We start from the raw sequence: 17,832 nt of genomic DNA, 5'->3' as shown, positions 1-17,832 counted from the left end.
ATGAGAAGGGGACAACAGAGGATGAGATGGTTGGATGGCATCACCGACTCAATGGACATGGGTTTGGGTGGACTCCGGGAGTTGGTGATGGACAGGGAGGCCTGGCATGCTGCGGTTCATGGGGTTGCAAGAGTTGGACACGACTGAGTGACTGAACTGAGCACTATGACACATAAGAAAGATAAAAATCTGGGAAATAAGAGAAAAAGATAAGAAAAATAAGAGAATCAATCCAGGAAATCCAGGCTCCAGAAACATAGAAACAAAGAGAAGAAAATCATCCACAAAATAATTAAGGAACATTCCCAAAATTGAGATGCCGGCTTGAAAAGGTCCACTGTCTGCCAGTAGCAGGTGAAAGTAACCTAGAATGAGGCACATTATTGTGAACATTTTTGTACACATTCTTTCAAAACAGTGGGGCAAAGAAAAGATTCTGTAAGTTTTCAGAGAGCAAGAGGGAGAAAGGAGGAGGAGGACAGGAAAGGAGAAGAAATCCCTATTACTCTGGATGTTTCAGCAGCTACACTGGCAGAGAGAAGACACTGGAGAATTGGCTTCAAAGGACAACCAAACTATCAAACAGGTGAGACGATGGGATATAGGCATTTTCAGACATCCATGTTCTCAAAAACAAAAACAAAAAACCCCAAAACTCCCACTAACCCATTATTGAGTAAAACTGACTAGTTCTACTGAAATGACAAAGTAAACCAAAAAAGAGAAAAACATGGGGTTTGAGAAAATATGAGATTCAAAGTAAAGAAAGAAAAAGGAATTCTCAGGAGAAAAGTGAAGAAAGATCCCAAGAAGGTAGTTACAGAACAAGTATAGAGCAGCAACTAGAACAGTCTTATTCAAAACACTGACACGAGGTCCCCCTGCCTTTCTGTCATCATTATAATCTGAGGGTTTAAAGCCTCTGCCCATGCACACTTAGCTTATTTGAACCATGCATTGGTGATTCTGGGGACTTCCCTGGTGGCTCAGATGGTAAAGCGTCTGCCTACAATGCGGGAGACCTGGGTTGGATCCCTGGGTCGGGAAGATCCTCTGGAGAAGGAAATGGCAACCCACTCCAGTACTCTTGCCTGGACAATCCCATGACAGAGGAGCCTGGTAGGCTACAGTCCGTAGGGTCGTAAAGAGTTGGACACGACTGAGCGACTTCACTTTCACTTTTTTTTTTTCCTGTTTTTTTTTTTCTAGTTTAATTTTATTTTATTTTTAACCCTTACAATATTGTATTAGTTTTGCCAAACATCAAAATGAATCCACCACAGGCATACATGTGCTCCCCATCCTGAACCCTCCTCCCTCCTCCCTCCCCATACCATCCCTCTGGGTCATCCCAGTGCACCAGCCCCAAGCATCCAGTATCGTGCATCGAACCTGGACTGGCAACTCGTTTCATACATGATATTATACATGTTTCAATGCCATTCTCCCAAATCTTCCCACCTTCTCCCTCTCCAACAGAGTCCATAAGACTGTTCTATACATCAGTGTCTCTTTTGCTGTCTCGTACACAGGGTTATTGTTACCATCTTTCTAAATTCCATATATATGCGTTAGTATACTGTATTGGTGTTTTTCTTTCTGGCTTACTTCACTCTGTATAATAGGCTCCAGTTTCATCCACCTCATTAGAACTGATTCAAATGTATTCTTTTTTTATTTTATTTTATTAGATTCACTTTTTTTTTTTTAAACTTTACAAAATTGTATTAGTTTTGCCAAATATCAAAATGAATCCGTGGCTGAGTAATACTCCATTGTGTATATGTACCACAGCTTTCTTATCCATTCATCTGCTGATGGACATCTAGGTTGCTTCCGTGTCCTGGCTATTATAAACAGTGCTGCGATGAACATTGGGGTACACGTGTCTTTTTCCCTTCTGGTTTCCTCAGTGTGTATGCCCAGCAGTGGGATTGCTGGATCATAAGGCAGTTCTATTTCCAGTTTTTTAAGGAATCTCCACACTTTTCTCCATAGTGGCTGTACTAGTTTGCATTCCCACCAACAGTGTAAGAGGGTTCCCTTTTCTCCACACCCTCTCCAGCATTTTTTATTGCTTGTAGACTTTTGGATCGCAGCCATTCTGACTGGCGTGAAATGGTACCTCATAGGGGTTTTGATTTGCATTTCTCTGATAATGAGTGATGTTGAGCATCTTTTCATGTGTTTGTTAGCCATCTGTATGTCTTCTTTGGAGAAATGTCTATTTAGTTCTTTGGGCCATTTTTTGATTGGGTCATTTATTTTTCTGGAGTTGAGCTGTAGGAGTTACTTGTATATTTTTGAGATTAGTTGTTTGTCTGTTGCTTCATTTGCTATTATTTTCTCCCACTCTGAAGGCTGCCTTTTCACCTTGCTAATAGTTTCCTTTGATGTGTAGAAGCTTCTTCACAGAGCTAGAACAAATAATTTCACAATTTGTATGGAAATACAAAAAACCTCGAATAGCCAAAGCTATCTTGAGAAAGAAGAATGGAACTGGAGGAATCAACCTGCCTGACTTCAGGCTGTACTACAAAGCCACAGTTATCAGGACAGTATGGTACTGGCACAAAAACAGAAATATAGATCAATGGAACAAAATAGAAAGCCCAGAGATAAATCCACGCACATATGGACACCTTATCTTTGACAAAGGAGGCAAGAATATACAATGGATTAAAGACAATCTCTTTAACAGGTGGTGCTGGGAAATCTGGTCAACCACTTGTAAAAGAATGAAACTAGAGCACTTTCTAATACCATACACAAAAATAAACTCAAAATGGATTCAAGATCTAAACGTAAGACCAGAAACTATAAAACTCCTAGAGGAGAACATAGGCAAAACACTCTCCGACATACATCACAGCAGGATCCTCTATGACCCACCTCCCAGAATATTGGAAATAAAAGCAAAAATAAACAAATGGGACCTAATTAAACTTAAAAGCTTCACTTTCACTTTGATGATTCTCTTCTCTACTCTGCACCTTGACTCTTGGATCAGCTTGGAATACTCATTTCTTCCTAGAGAAACATTTTGCTTTGATGTCTTCCTGAAAGTCTGAAGCAGGCCATTGTAGCTTCAAAGTGAAGAACACAAAGCATTCTCTCCCCTGCACATTTTCCTACTATATATCCAGTCCCTGGCCCATCTGTACTCCTGCCAGACGCCCTAACTGTGCAAGCTCTGCTTCCTAGGATTCACTCGTGACCATGTCCCACGAATTCCCAAAAAGGGGCTCCTAAAAACTTTTAGGAAATCTGAGACCAGGCTATAATCCAGGGACTTGTTTCATCTAAAAGGGGCAATATTGCTCTTTCCTTACACAGCTAGGTTTGTGCTTGTATTGTTGAAGTATACACACATAGGTGATAAAGCTATAATGAGAAACACCACGGTGAACACAGAGCTAACACAGGGGTTCCTTTAGATTAAAAGGATCACCTTTTAAAGAGGGTACAAGGACTTCTCTGGTGGTCCAGTGGTTGAGAATATGCCTGCCAGTGCAGGGGTCATGGCTTCAATCCCTGGTCCCGGAAGATCCCACATGCCTCAGGATACCTAAGCCTTCACGCCACAACTATGAAGCCTGCATGCCTAGGCCCTATGCTCCTCAACAAGAGAAGACATGGGAATGAGAAGCCCACACACGACAGCAGAGCAGCCCTTACTCGCAGCAACTAGAGAAAGCATGGGCACAGCAACAAAGACCCAACACAGCCAAATGCAAATAAAATAAATTTTAAAAATTTTTAAAAAGAGGGTACAACCACAGAGGGACACAGAGCCATTACTAAAGTGTTGGTAATGTTTTGATCTAGTTTGTGTATTACAACTTTTCATCTTATAATTATTCTTTAAACTATGTTTATGCATTTTATACGCTCTATGTATGTGATATACTTCACAATAAAAAGGAAAAATATATAGCAACATAATAATGTCCATAACTGGAAAAGTAGGTCACGGAACAGAATGCATGCTATGATTACAACTCTGTGCATTACATGACTAGGGGAAAGAATGGAAGGCAGTTATTTGCAAATAAGAACAGTAAATTATAGTTGAAAGATTATGTGTGATTTTTCTCACAAACCTAACAGCTTTCAAGCAGCGTCAAATGCACTCCCCCCCCATTTAGTCATCACCAGTCTGTAAGGCAAAGATTCGTCACAATCCTTATGTTGCCAGTGGAGAAGCAGAGGTCTGCAGGATCTAACAGAGCTCATCCATAATCTCACAGTCAAGGAGTAGCATACTTGGGACTCAAAAACTCTACATCATATGACCTCTCTGTTCCACTCTTTCTCTTACCTTGGCCTAGTGACCTCACTAAGCCTCAGCTGCTTCACTTGTCAGTTCAGTTCAGTCGCTCAGTCATGTCCAATTCTTGGGGATCCCATGGACTGCAGCACGCAAGTCTTCCCTGTCGATCACCAACTCCTGGAGCTTGCTCAGACTCATGTCTATTGAGTCAGTGATGCCATCCAACCATCTTATCCTCTGTTGTCCCCTTCTCCTCCTGCCTTCAATCTTTCCCAGCATCAAGGTCTTTTCCAGTGAGTCATTTCTTTGCATCAGGTGGCCAAAAGTATTGTAGCTTCAGCTTCAGCATTAGTCCTTCTAATGAATATTCAGGACTGATTTCCTTTAGGATGGGCTGATTTTATCTCCTTGCTGTCCAAGGGACTCTCGAGAGTCTTCTTCAGCATCATAGTTCTAAAGCATCTATTCTTTGGCACTCAGCTTTCTTTATGATCCAACTCTCACATCCATACATGACTACTGGAAAAACCATAGCTTTGACTCGATGGACCTTTGTCAGCAAAGAAATGTCTCTGCTTTTTAATATGTCTTCTAGGTTTATCATAGTTTTTCTTCCAAGGAGCAAGCATCTTTTAATTTCATAGCTGCAGTCACCATATGCAGTGATTTTGGAGCTCAAGAAAATAAAGTCTGTCACTGTTTCCCCATTGATTTGCCATGAAGTGATGGAACCAGATGCCATAATCTTCGTTTTTTTGAATGCTGAGTTTCAAGCCAGCTTTTGCACTCTCCTCTTTCACCTTCATCAAGGGGCTCTTTTGTTCCTCTTCACTTTTCTGCCATAAGGGTGGTGCCATCTGCATATCTGAGGTTATTGATATTTCTCCCGGCAATCCTGATTCCAGTTTGGGCTTCATCCAGCCCAGCATTTCGCATGATATACTCTGCATATGAGTTAAATAAGCAGGGTAACAACATACAACCTTGACATACTCCTTTCCCAATTTGGAACATTGTTCCATGTTTGGTTCTGTTTCTTCTTGACCTGCATACGGATTTCTCAGGAGGCAGTTCAGGTGGTCTGGTATTCCCCTCTCTTTCAGAATTTTCCAGTTCGTTGTGATCCACACAGTCAAAGGCTTTGGCATAGTCAGTAAAGCAGAAGTAGATGTTTTTCTGGAACTCTCTTACTTTTTCTATGATCCAACAGATGTTGGCAATTTGATCTTTGGTTCCTCTGCCTTTTGTAAAGTAATAATAATGATGATGGGGCTTTATTCAAAGAGTTATCAGGATTAAATGAAATAAAGCGCGCATAGCACTTAGCATACAACATAACACATAGTAAGCAAATAACTGCTATATATCAGTAACAGCAATGTTAATATTAAGAATTAATTAGACAGTTCAGTACTATTTAACCAGGCACTAGAAATACAAGAATGACTATGAGGACATTGCCCAGGAGGTGGAAGTGTTAATTGCTCAGTCGTGTCTAACTCTTTGCAACCCAAGGACTGTAACCCACCAGGCTTCTCTGTCCATGGACTTCTCCAGGCAGGAATACTGGAGTGGGTAGTCATTTCCTTATGCAGGGGATCTTCCGAATCTGGGGATGGAACCTGGGTCTCCTGCATTGCCGGTGAGTTCTTTACCATTTGAGCCACCAGTGAAGTCCATTGTCCACGAGTGACAGACAGTTAAGTGTTAGTGTGTTAGTCGCTCAGTCGTGTCCGACTCTTTGTAACCCCATGGACTGTGACCCGCCAGGCTCCTCTGTCCATGGGGATTCTCCAGGCAAGACTACTGGAGTGGATTGCCATTCCCTTCTCCAGACAGTTAAACAAGTAACAAATTCAGGAATCTAGAATAGCAATGATGGGAATACACAGGTAGACAGACCAATAGAGATCTCTCTTCAGGGAATATATATATATATATATATAAACAAATATATATATACACTTGTTTATTTTTCAAGGAACACCTGGATAGGAATTGGACCTGGTGAGGTGAAAGCAGCTGGGGAAGGCAGGCTTCCTTGAGGAACTATTGCAGACTCTGAGACACACAGCTGAACTGGAAGGAACCTAAGAGACTATCTAGGCTATTCTCTCAATCCTCACTTGAGAAAAGGGAAAGTGACGACAGTTGGAATTGAGGTAAGGGGATTATTATACCCAGAGTTTAATGTTACCACTCTAAAATGGTCTACTATGACTATTAAATCAAAGGAATAAAAGCAAAAGTTCATTGGTATTGGCAGTTAAAAGGTAATTAGTTACAGAAAAACTTAAATATATACCTGGGAATCAGAAGATATAAAAGAATTGTTCATTTTGATAAGTGAGATATATGGTAGTTGTATTTTCTTTAATACCATTCTGTTAAAGATATAGAGTCCAACATCATTAGTTACTTTACAATGGGAATGGGATAAGTGTGAGAGTGATGAATATAAAAGGAAGTATTATAAAAAGGAAATCAACAGGCATTCAATGAGAATAACCTTCTCTCTACTTTTATGTATGTTTGGCATTTTCTATAATAAAAATATTTAAATATAAAATGTTGCTTGTGACCTTGAAGGAAGCCATTTCAGATAAATATTACAGGGAGAAGACAGATTTAAAAGGGTCAAAGAGTACATGGGTAATGAAATATGAAGACTTGACTCAAGAATGTTGGCCATAGTGCTGGGGAGTCTCGGGTCAAGAAAATGGAGACAGAGATAGAGATAAATGCATATACAGAAATAAACATGGTTCAGCCAATTATATGGTGGTGGTTTAGTGGCTAAGTCATGTCCAACTCTTGGAACCCCATGGACTATAGCCCATCAGGCTCCTCTGTCCATGGGATTCTCCATGCAAGAATACTGGAGTGGGTTGCCATTTCCTTCTCCAGGGGGTCTTCCCAACCCAGGGATTGAACCCAGGTCTCCTGCATTGCAGGCAGATTCTTTATCAACTGAGCTACATATATTATGACTTGGCCAACTATAAGGAAATCAAAACACATCTGTGGGTCCTAAAGGAAGAAGCCAGTGGAGGGAGAAAGACTGAAAAAGCGAACCAGAAGAGATACTAGGTTAAAACTTCCGATGGGTCCTAACAGGAGAGCTGACTCAGCCATCAGTTAGAGCCAGAGAAGCTATCTTCACACCACCCATGTCAGATGAGCAACCTCTCCAGCTCTCCTTCCAGCCCCGGCCCACCCATCTCAGGCAGACACAGCCATTGTCATCATGGGATGGAGCTCTTTGCTGTCAGGCCTGACACTGGAGGGCCCAGGCTACCAACAATAAGGAGGAAATACAGAGTGAAGACACAGATACAAAGAGCAGAGAGACAGTGATTCCAAGTGATAAATCTATCCTGAAAGGAACCTGGCATGGTGTGAATCATAGCATTCACCCTGGCCCTACTGCTCTACCACCAGTCCAATCAGATTCCAGCGAGCAACTCACCCACACACTGAGGCCTGGAGCTGAGGAAGGCAAGAGAATTGGCCCAGGTTGAGGTTAGTCATCTAAGTGTTAATACGGGCTCATCCTAAGATGAAGGAGAGAGGCGGGACAGGGAAGAGCTGTGCCCATTTCAGAGAGATTTCAAGATCCAGATTGAACAGCCCTGTATCTCAAGGGTCAATTCAAACTTTTTTGGTTTGATTCATTTTGATATTTGGCAAAACTAATACAATTATGTAAAGTTTAAAAATAAAATAAAAAAAAAAAAGAAATAGCAGCAGGCTGCTTAAATGGCTACTTGCTAGAAGAACCCATGTTATTAACTGATTCTAAACTTAATGATGCAGGAAATTTTGGCTCACCACTTCTATGTAATTCAGTTTCCACAGTAACTCTAAGTTGGCCCGTGGTGGGAGAAAATTATTCCAAAATAATTATCATAAGGAGAAAGAATGTCAATGAGAGGAAAAGAATTATTCCTCTCCTCCGTGCAAACCAAAGAAACATTTTCCACCTTTCCCCCTATATCCACCTGAAGAGGTATGTGAATCCGTGGTCCTCTGAGAACCAACAATAACCGTCAATTGTTAAGGACCTAGAATTTCACTAGAACAAATTATTTTCTTAACAATGCCAGCTGAGGAAGTGAGAACTATTTGTTGCACTGTTTAGCTGCCTTAATAGGACATCATTAAAATTCCCTCTTCCATTCACTGCTTGAGATGCAAAGCCGGGGGAAATGGTCCACTAGGTGCAAGTACAGACACTCTAATTAGCGTCAGTGTAACCAGGGCTTCTGCCCACCAATATGCTAAATCATGTGAATTGCACGAATAGGGAAACAGAGTGGCAAGTATTCCAGAGCTGCCTTCTGAGCAGAATCTATATTCCGCTTCTAATTAGAGCTACAAAGATTTCCTCTATAAAACCTCACATTTCTAACTCTCCATCCATCTGTTATTGATTCTTCCTTGAAGCCACCTCACCCACCGTTCTCACAGCAATCCTCACTTCTGTGTGTTTTTCCTCCCTGGGACACAATCCATTTCCCCTCACCAGGAATTCTCACTGACAATACCCAGAGAGCAGAGTTATTCTGAGAGAACAGCTTGCCCAGTGCAGGGCTTCATTTGTCTTTCCCTGTGGGTCATTTATCACAGGGAGCTGGCCTGTTGAGGTAAATCCTAATTGAAAGCCTGTATGATCTCCTGTGTGAAAGCTGTGTGTTCTCCAGCCCTGAGCAAAGGAAATTATTTTGCACACAGATTTCTGGTCCAGAACTGGACAAAGTCCAACCAGCTGGCAGTAACGCATGCCCTGTCCTGTTTTGGAAGGAAGATTCTTCCAATTCTTGGGGAGAAGAGGAACCATAGAGTGTTGCAATTTACATATGCAAGCTGAGACTTCCTTCAAGCCAAAGATTTTGTTTCTATAGCAGCTTTAACCACCTTCATATCAGAACCCCATGTGAGACGGCTGGGTTGCCGAATTTATGTATGTTCCTACATCCCTTTCCTCACCCTTCTTGCACCCTCTCTCCACCCTATTGGACTTGACATTACAGGTAGAATCTATTTGTAAGTAACTTGGGCACTTTCATTCACTCAGCAAATACAGATGCCTGTTATGCACCAGGCACAGCAGTAGGCTAGGAAGATAGAATTTTGATTTTCAAAGAGAATTATATACTGCATTGCAAACATCGATTATTGATTTTTGGTCAGTCAATCTACACACAAAACTTGAAGATTTTTTTTTTTAAATATACACAGCAGAGTGTGAATGGTAGCAAATGATGTAAAAGCACAGCTGACAAATGCGGGGAAGTGAAAGGAAGGGAAGACTGCGGAGGAGAAAGGCTGGGGAACCCACAGGGGAGCAACTAAAGGTACAAAAGGAATTCACGCCACCAAGGTAATTAGAGTGGACGTGACTAGTGCCTGACCCATCGCCACCTCCCCTTCCCCCTGCTTCTGGCTTGTTAGCGGAGCCCAGATCATGTTCATGTGTCCACATTATTCTTTAGAATCATGTGCTCAGAAAAATCAAGGGTAAATCATGATTGATCTAAATCATGATCACTGCACACCCCTTGTCAGCCAATAGTGGTGAGTATGTGGTTGGTTTCGGCCAAAGCTACAGGACAGAAAAATCTGCACTGAGCTTCTGGGAAAGATATTAAGGAGGAAACAGCCTCTCACATTCTTTTGCATGCCTGCTCAGTCATGTCTGACTCTCTGTGACTCCATGGACTCTAGCCTGCCAGGCTCCTCTGTCCATGGAATTTTCCAGGCAAGAATACTGCAGTGGGTTGCCATTTCCTTTTCCAAGGGAACTTCCATATTCTTTTAGACATTATCTAAATTAATTAACCTTGTAGCCAACCTATTTTGGAACATCCTATTGTGGGAAAATACATTTTTCTCACTGCTTAAATACTTGGAATTGATTTTCTCTTTCTAGACATGAAAACAACCTAAATATGATAACCCATTGCAGAATTGTAAAATGATGATTTAAATGTACTGGGAAGAAGGAAACAAAGAGGAAAGAGGAAATGTAAGTGAAGTATACATATATGTATATATTTAATTTTAACAAAAGAAAGGAAGGAGCAGTGTAGGAATTCTGTTTAGAGGGATGGAAGCAGTCATCAGAAGAAACAGAAGTTAACAATGCTATCAGAACTGACAGGAAAAGGAGTGGGGAAATTATTTCCCATTATAAGTCTTTTTGCATTATTTTATTTTTAAACTATGTGCATGCATTATATTTTATAAAAGCTTTATTTACATAAAGAAGAAAATGAATTCAAAACTAGAAATCAATTTCCTCTTCTGGAGCCACTAGAGAGAAAATAGGGCTCTTTATCAGAAACAAATCAACAAACAAGTTAATAGGAGCACTTTTAACCAGGGAGAGTTCTAAGGGCCCCGGAGCTTTTCCTTGCGCGGGCAGTGTAGCAGCGTTCTCTTTGTGCAGACGTGGATTAGGGTTTTGGCAGTGAAAGTGTTTGAAAGAGGAGATAAGGGAGCTAGGAGGGCAAAGAAACAGTACCCCAGCTACAGTACAACCAGTTTTCCTCTTGCTCCGCACACTGCAAATTACACAGGCTCTCAGATTCCATTTTCCTACAATAGGTGGCAGGTATATGAGTTGGAATAACTAATAAGCTACCAATTTTCTCCAAGCTGATTTCACTGTTACAAGTACAAGGGAAAATCGCCTTGGTTATCTTGACAGAGTCCTCAGGGATATGAACAAAGACCACACTCCAAACCGCATCTCCCCTACCTCTGGGACACTGCTGACTGAAAGGTACTGACGACCTAACTGGAGCCGCCAGCATAGCTTTAAAGCATCTAAGAACATTCTTCCTCAGCAAATCCCAAAGTTCCCAGAGCTGTGATTTTGTTCCCAGGGGATCAGAATTACTGAAACAAGCTCTAGGAAGAGGACAATCTTGTAACTGCCAGAGTTCAAGAGAAATAAAGACTTCAACTTTATTCACTTGGTGTCCCATTTAGCTCATTGGTCAATAGGCCATTTCTTTTAAGCTGTTTTTCAGTAATCCAAGCTATACATATTGGTTTAAAGTCAGTTAAAATAAATCAGAAACTAACAGAAATAACCAGAAACTAACAATGTCTTCTGAAAACTAACCTATTACAACATCAAATATGCATTGACATAGCCATGCATATTTCTAGGACTAAATCCTACAGAAATCAAACTTACACAGTTGTGCATTGCAGGATCATTTGTTACAGCAAAAAAAAAAAAAAAGCAACAATCTAAAAGTCAAACAGAAGGAGATTGATTGAACAAAGAATGATATATCCACACTAGGGAATATTATATAGCTATTTAAACAAAAATAAAATAAAAACTAGATAGAACCCCATGAGATGTCATAGAAAGATGTCCGTGATACATTGTTATATAAAAAAATTGCAAAAATACATGTACAATATAATTCTATTTTTTTAAAATATATATATGCGTATGTGTATGTGTGGTTTTTTTTTTTTCATGTAACCAGAGAAAGATATGAAAGGGTATACATCAAGCTGTTCATGGTGATCACCTTAAGCATAGAATTAGAGGGGGTATAATTTTACTTTATATACTAGTAAATATTTTGAATTATGTCAACTCCACATTATTTTACACTGAGGAAATAAAACAAAGTAAAGTGTATTTGTTGGGAATGTACAGAGGGTTTTCAAATTACCTCTTCCAGGACCACATCTAATATTGCAATTTCATGAAAATCTGTGTAGTTTTTCACTATCTTCAGGAAATAAGGATTTTGCAAACGTCTTCTGTAACTTTGTGATAATAATAGTTTCCATTTAGTAGAAAAGCTAACATGTGCCTGATATGGGTGTCTCCCATACAGTTACCTACTTCATCTTTCAATTACAGCACATGCTTCTTTAGGTCAGTTGTGCAGACGAGAATACGAAGTAATGTAAACAAGATAACACAAATCCACCAAGCAGCCTACTCAGGATTCCAAGTGGATGGAGCTGGAAAGCATGTGCCCTTCCTGGGACTGTAGCACGTCTATTAAGAACATGTTTCTAAGCTGAATCACTCACCTCACTTCAAATGCAATTAGTTTTGCAATGGAAATGGTACATGCTGGGGGAGCCTAAAACCGCCCTTGCAGAGATGTTGAAAAAGAATCACAGGAGACCTGCTTCAACATTGCCTCCCCTTCCACTCATGCTCGCCTCCAAGAAAACTGTCCTTCACAAGCCATCGTGTCCTCTGTTACTCAAAGCCACACTCTTCCCACCCTATCTTCTACCTTCAACCTATTTTTTTTTTTAATTATCTTGGTGATGTCTCTCTGAATTTTCTAGGTTTCTCCAGACCTGAAATAACAACAGATCCCTTCAATACTAAATCTCCTCTCCCAACTCTCAAAAGCTAAGATCTTATTCCTTTAGTATCCCTGCAAAACATCCCTGCAGGGATGTTTTGATGCTTTGTAGATTCACAAAGACAAAAATATTGTGAACTCGTGCTCACTTCACTCCAGAATTTTTTTTTCCTGCTCTGCTTGCACATGGTTTTTCATTTCCGGCCTTGAAACTTGTGAGACTTGTTAGCAACTCTGTGAGAGGGACAGTGGGCAACAGTTTCTGGAGAAAAAAAAAATGTTCATTACAGCCAAAGAGGAAACGTCAGGAGGGTTTAGATGATGCAAAGCATAGTAAATAAGACCTGGGAACATACGGCAGATATCAGAGAGGCAGCAGCACTATCTCCCGTTGTGGTCCCTGAGCTGTGAGTGGATTATTACAGATGCCATCTCCTCACACAACCACAGTGACCAGAAACGCCTTTCATCCCACTGCTGGCTAGTCCGAAGATCATACTCCCCAGGGACCTCGCACTTCATAATAATGATTCATTATTTATTCCAGCCCCAGGACGTTTCAAATGAGTGTTCCAAACCACTGCTGGTTATTATATTGGATTTAACTCGACTGATGTGTTTATTGACACCATGGGAACCACTGAAATGCAGTGAGCTTCTTTGCTCTTTGAAAGCAGCATCTTTTTGTTTTTTTCATGAATCCTGAAACCTAGCATAGTCTTTTCTACAGTAATTAATCAAAATAAATATATTTGCTGAGTGAGTTAATAAATGAATCTTTAAATAAGCTAGCAGAGTAAAGCAGTAATGACTTTAAAGTTTTAAGGAACTCATTTTTTTTTTCTTCGTAAGTGCACCAAACCCTCTCCAAGGCTGTGCCAAAATAACCATGAGGATAAGAGCTGATCTGGCATTGCTGGGTGCTGGATGAGGTACTCCACAGATGTCTGCTGAGGAAGTGAATGACGAATTGGATGATCACAGCAACTTACTCTCATTCATTCCCTGGCAACATTACATAAGTACTGTGAAGTGGAAACTGGACATTTATATCTCTCCTTTTTCATCTCCTTCTAATTTCTCTGCCTGGGCTACTGGTCCCTGAGTCATGGTATCTGCATTCCCTACAAATGCGAAGATACATAACCCATCAGAGAGAAAATTCACTGGGCTGCTTCTAAGATGTTTCCAGAAAACCAAAGTCTTCAGGATCAAAAGAAGAAAAGGAAACAAAACAAAATAGAGAATCGCCAAAGTACAGATATAGTTAATTGCAAAGGAGTCTCTAAGCCAAGGGAGGAAACCTCACTTGAACTCTACTACAAATCTTCAGTTGTAAGGTAATACTCTCTACCCAGCTTACTTCCTTTGCTTGACTTCATAAGAAAGGGCTTAGAGGAAAGACAAGAAAAGACTGGTAAAGTAAAAGTTCAACCACATTTTTCCTTGAAATATCCTTGAATTGGAAAATTACTCAGGTGATAGCATATAATAAAGCAATTATGATGAGATTTAAAAGCTACTGTTATTAACTGGTTTGGCAGTTTTCTTACTCTGATCTAGAAGCATTTACTAAGGGAATTTCAAGAAGGCACAAATTTTGCATCTGTCTTTTCTAAGAGTCACAGAATACACTAATTAAGGGTGGAAAGTCCCAAGCCTATATACACATAGTGACCTGGAAGGGAAGGCAAAGGTCTGGGAGCAGGTGACAGGTACACAGACTCATTTACTTTTCATCTTTGTACTGTTGCTATAGCAATCTTTCTAATGTGCAAAGCTAGATCAAATCTCTTCCACATGTAGAAGGCTTCAGTGGTTCCCACTGCCTTCAAGATAACCCCTTAATATGCTGTCTACTTACTCTCAGGATCTGACACAAAATTCTCCATCTAGGATCCATCAAACTAAACTTGTTGCTATTACTCATTTTAACTATAAAAGGGTTCATAGTAACTGATAGTAAGAAACAGTCGACTAAGTCTTTGTGCCCACAGAGGGCAAGAGAGTGCTTAGAATACAGTAGATGCTTGTTGACTGACCAAATGACTGAAAAATGAAAGAAGAAATAGACACAAGACTGAGACATTATTCTTACAAGATGCTGTTCAGTTGTTTTGATTAAAAATTGTGGCTGTTCCTGCTGTCTCATATTCACAGGAAAAAGGCAGGGCAGGAGATGATTGATAGGTAGATAGAAATATCATTCTTTCCCTGTGAATCTAGGCAAGAAATATATTCATAGGAAATATATATTCATACGAAAAAAAGATTATGCATATATATATGTATCTATCATCTCTGATAGCCCAACAAAATCAGGCGTTTTAGATCTAGTTGCTCTTTTTAGTGGGGATTCTTTGCTCCAAGAATGTGAGGAATTTATTTGTATTTATTTTCTTATCCTCAAGGCTAATTTTAATCACTCACTTAACATTCCAAAAGTCCTGGAGCCGATAAACAAACCAGTTAGTGGACTGAAAATAAAATTGTAAGCTAGTCCTCTATTGCCTAGAGAATAAATTACAGTTCCAACTCACTTCCTTAGTACCATTTTAGTCTTGGGGGGAAAATTCTAACTAAAGAAGTCCTGTTACTGATATTAATGCTTCACTCAGGCCATTCATTATAAATCACGAAGTACTAGGAATCAAACTATCATGTAAAAGTGCCCCCTATAGGCTAGAAGTATTAATGCAGCTCTCATTACATCAGTGGAGTAGCTTGGCACAAAAAGACTTAAGTCCTTTACGCAGATTTGAAAAGAACTCTGCAGAGTATCATTTCTCTGCCAAATTCTCCTCTCTCCCCCAAACCACCAGAAGCTTTAAAACCAATAGCACACCACTTACTAGCTGCTCGGGTCAAAAACGTACTAGCCATCCCATTCTTCTCACTCATATCCTACAGCCAGTCCATCTACAGTCTGATAGCTCTGATTACAATACGTAAGTATCTCTAACCTGACCTCTTCCCTTCCCCGTCTGCTACCCCCCTAGTGTAAGCCTAACAGGTCTCCATCACCACCACACCTGTCCCACACCTGTCCTGTTTGTCCATCCTCTCCACAGCAGCCACATTATTTATTCCAATTAAATCAGCCCACACTCCGTTCCTGTGCCACTCAGTGACTTCGCATGGCATCATGAAGAAACTCCCAACTCCTCATCAGGGCCTCTAAAGCCTTTGGTACCCAGCCCCTGCCTCCCTCTCCCACCTCATCCTACCTTCTTCCTCCCTTATCACATCCCGATGCAGGGACCTTGTTTCTGTTCAACATGTGGAGCTCGGCCCCTGCTCCCTCAAAGTTGTCAATCGGTTGGTTTCTTCCCAACATTCAGACCTCAGTTCAGAAGTCCCTCCTCAGAGGTCTTTCCTGATCAGTCTAGGCCAATCTGTAACATGTGACCCTATTTTATTTCTTGCCCGGATAAACTTTTATTAACTGTCTCCTTCCACTCAAGTGGAAGCTCCTTAAGGTCAGAGACTCACCTGTTCAGTTCTCTGCTCTACCCTTGGGAACACTAAGAACACCTCTTGGCACAAACTGCATCAATAAGTATTTGCCAACTTACTGAATAACACACACAAGAAAGGCTCTTCTTTTCCACATACCAGATGCTATCGTCCTGCCAGGCTGAGCACACCTGTGAGGTGCCGTCATCTGAAAAACAAACAACTTATCTCTTTGAAAGGCATATTTCAGACCACTGAGGATGCGATTCGTACCCAGAGTAAAGAAATGACTTGTCATGAGCAGACATGAGAGGTGGTTCATCTTTTATTCTCACTGGATTAAGATCTAAAAGTCTGATTTCCACACCCTGAGATCTTCAAACGAAACCTGATGAGTTATTTCCCCTCGCCTGTCAATAAGTAAACAGACACTTGTGGTCATTCTCATTATCATTTGATCTCTGGAATTTTGTTGGCCTCATCTCGGTGCAGTTACAGCTCCACTCTGTGGAAAAACAGGGAAGGAAGCAACACAGGGAAGGTGTGTCACCTGTGAACAATGAGGAAACCGGGAGGCAGCAGCAAGGGCACAGTCTGCAAAAACACGCACAGAGCAGCAGAACAATGACGTGTGCTGTATTCTTACTTACATGTGGCACCATCTCTAAGCATTTTAAACATGAATCCCAGGCTTCTCAGTGACTGATTAATTTGTTTGCATTCTAGCCCATCTTGCCACCTCTTTTATTTCCATTGCAGGCTTGCAACTGTTCAGTAGTGTTCTCTTCTAAGTGATGTATCTCTGTCAGTAGACACTGCGACATGTATAAAAACCACAAATACAGAACACAAAGCTCACTCTGGCCAGACCCCAGAATAATACGATTAAAGGTAAATGATGTTCAGGCTTCCCCGGTGGCTCAGTAAAGAATCTGCCTACCAATGCAGGAAACAAGTGTTCCATCTCTGATCCAAGAAAATCCGACATGTTGAGGGGCAACTGAGCCCATGCGCCGCAACGGCTGAGCCAACGCGCTAGCGCCTGCAGTCCCCAACAAGAGAAGCCTCTGCAATGAGAAGCCTGAGCACCATGACTAAGAAGTAGCCCTTGCTCGTTGCAACTAGAGACATGCCCTCACAGCAACGATGACCCATCACAGTCAAAATAAACAAATAAAATTACTTTAAAAAAAATAGCAAATGATTTCCTATATCCAGATGCACAGAGATGCAGCCATGGAAACTAGCAGAGGCAGTACTAACTTTTCTTAAAAGAAAAAGAACATATTCACAAACTGGTATCCCTCAAGCCTTGCCTAGGGGAAAAGATTGTTCATGAAGCTACCAATAGTTACGAGAATGTCAAATAAAGACCTAATTAATATCCAACTGGCCCAGCTTCCAGGAGAAAAGGGGAAGAAAGGACTTGATGATCTTTCTCAGAAAAGTCTAGGAATATTTTAACAGATGTCCTTGCAGTCCAAGGGACTCTCAAGAGTCTGCTCCAAAACCGCAGTTCAAAAGCATCAATTCTTTGGCACTCAACTTTCTTCACAGTCCAACTCTCACATCCATATATGACCACTGGAAAAACCATAGCCTTCACTAGATGGACATTTGTTGGCAAAGTAATATCTCTGGTTTTTAATATGCTGTCTAAGTTGGTCATAACTTTCCTTCCAAGGAGTAAGCGTCTTTTAATTTCATGACTACAATCACCATCTGCAGTGATTTTGGAGCCCA

The 17,832-nt window shown here is 40.8% G+C and overlaps 1 long non-coding RNA gene across 1 annotated transcript in view; it reads right to left on the bottom strand.

Moving 5' to 3' along the window:
• The window catches only part of LOC123465700, a 289,227-nt gene extending 271,611 nt beyond the window's left edge, over window positions 1–17,616 (bottom strand). The window contains exon 1 of the long non-coding RNA XR_006640972.1: window positions 15,861–17,616. This is a non-coding gene — a long non-coding RNA (uncharacterized LOC123465700). The remainder of the gene's footprint in view (window positions 1–15,860) is intronic.
• Between the last annotated feature and the right edge of the window lie 216 nt (window positions 17,617–17,832).

Source organism: Bubalus bubalis, chromosome 4, assembly GCF_019923935.1.
Source record: "Bubalus bubalis isolate 160015118507 breed Murrah chromosome 4, NDDB_SH_1, whole genome shotgun sequence".
Lineage (NCBI taxonomy): Eukaryota > Metazoa > Chordata > Mammalia > Artiodactyla > Bovidae > Bubalus > Bubalus bubalis.
The sequence above is the reverse complement of the archived record's forward strand: the minus strand, read 5'-3'. Positions and strand labels throughout refer to the sequence as shown.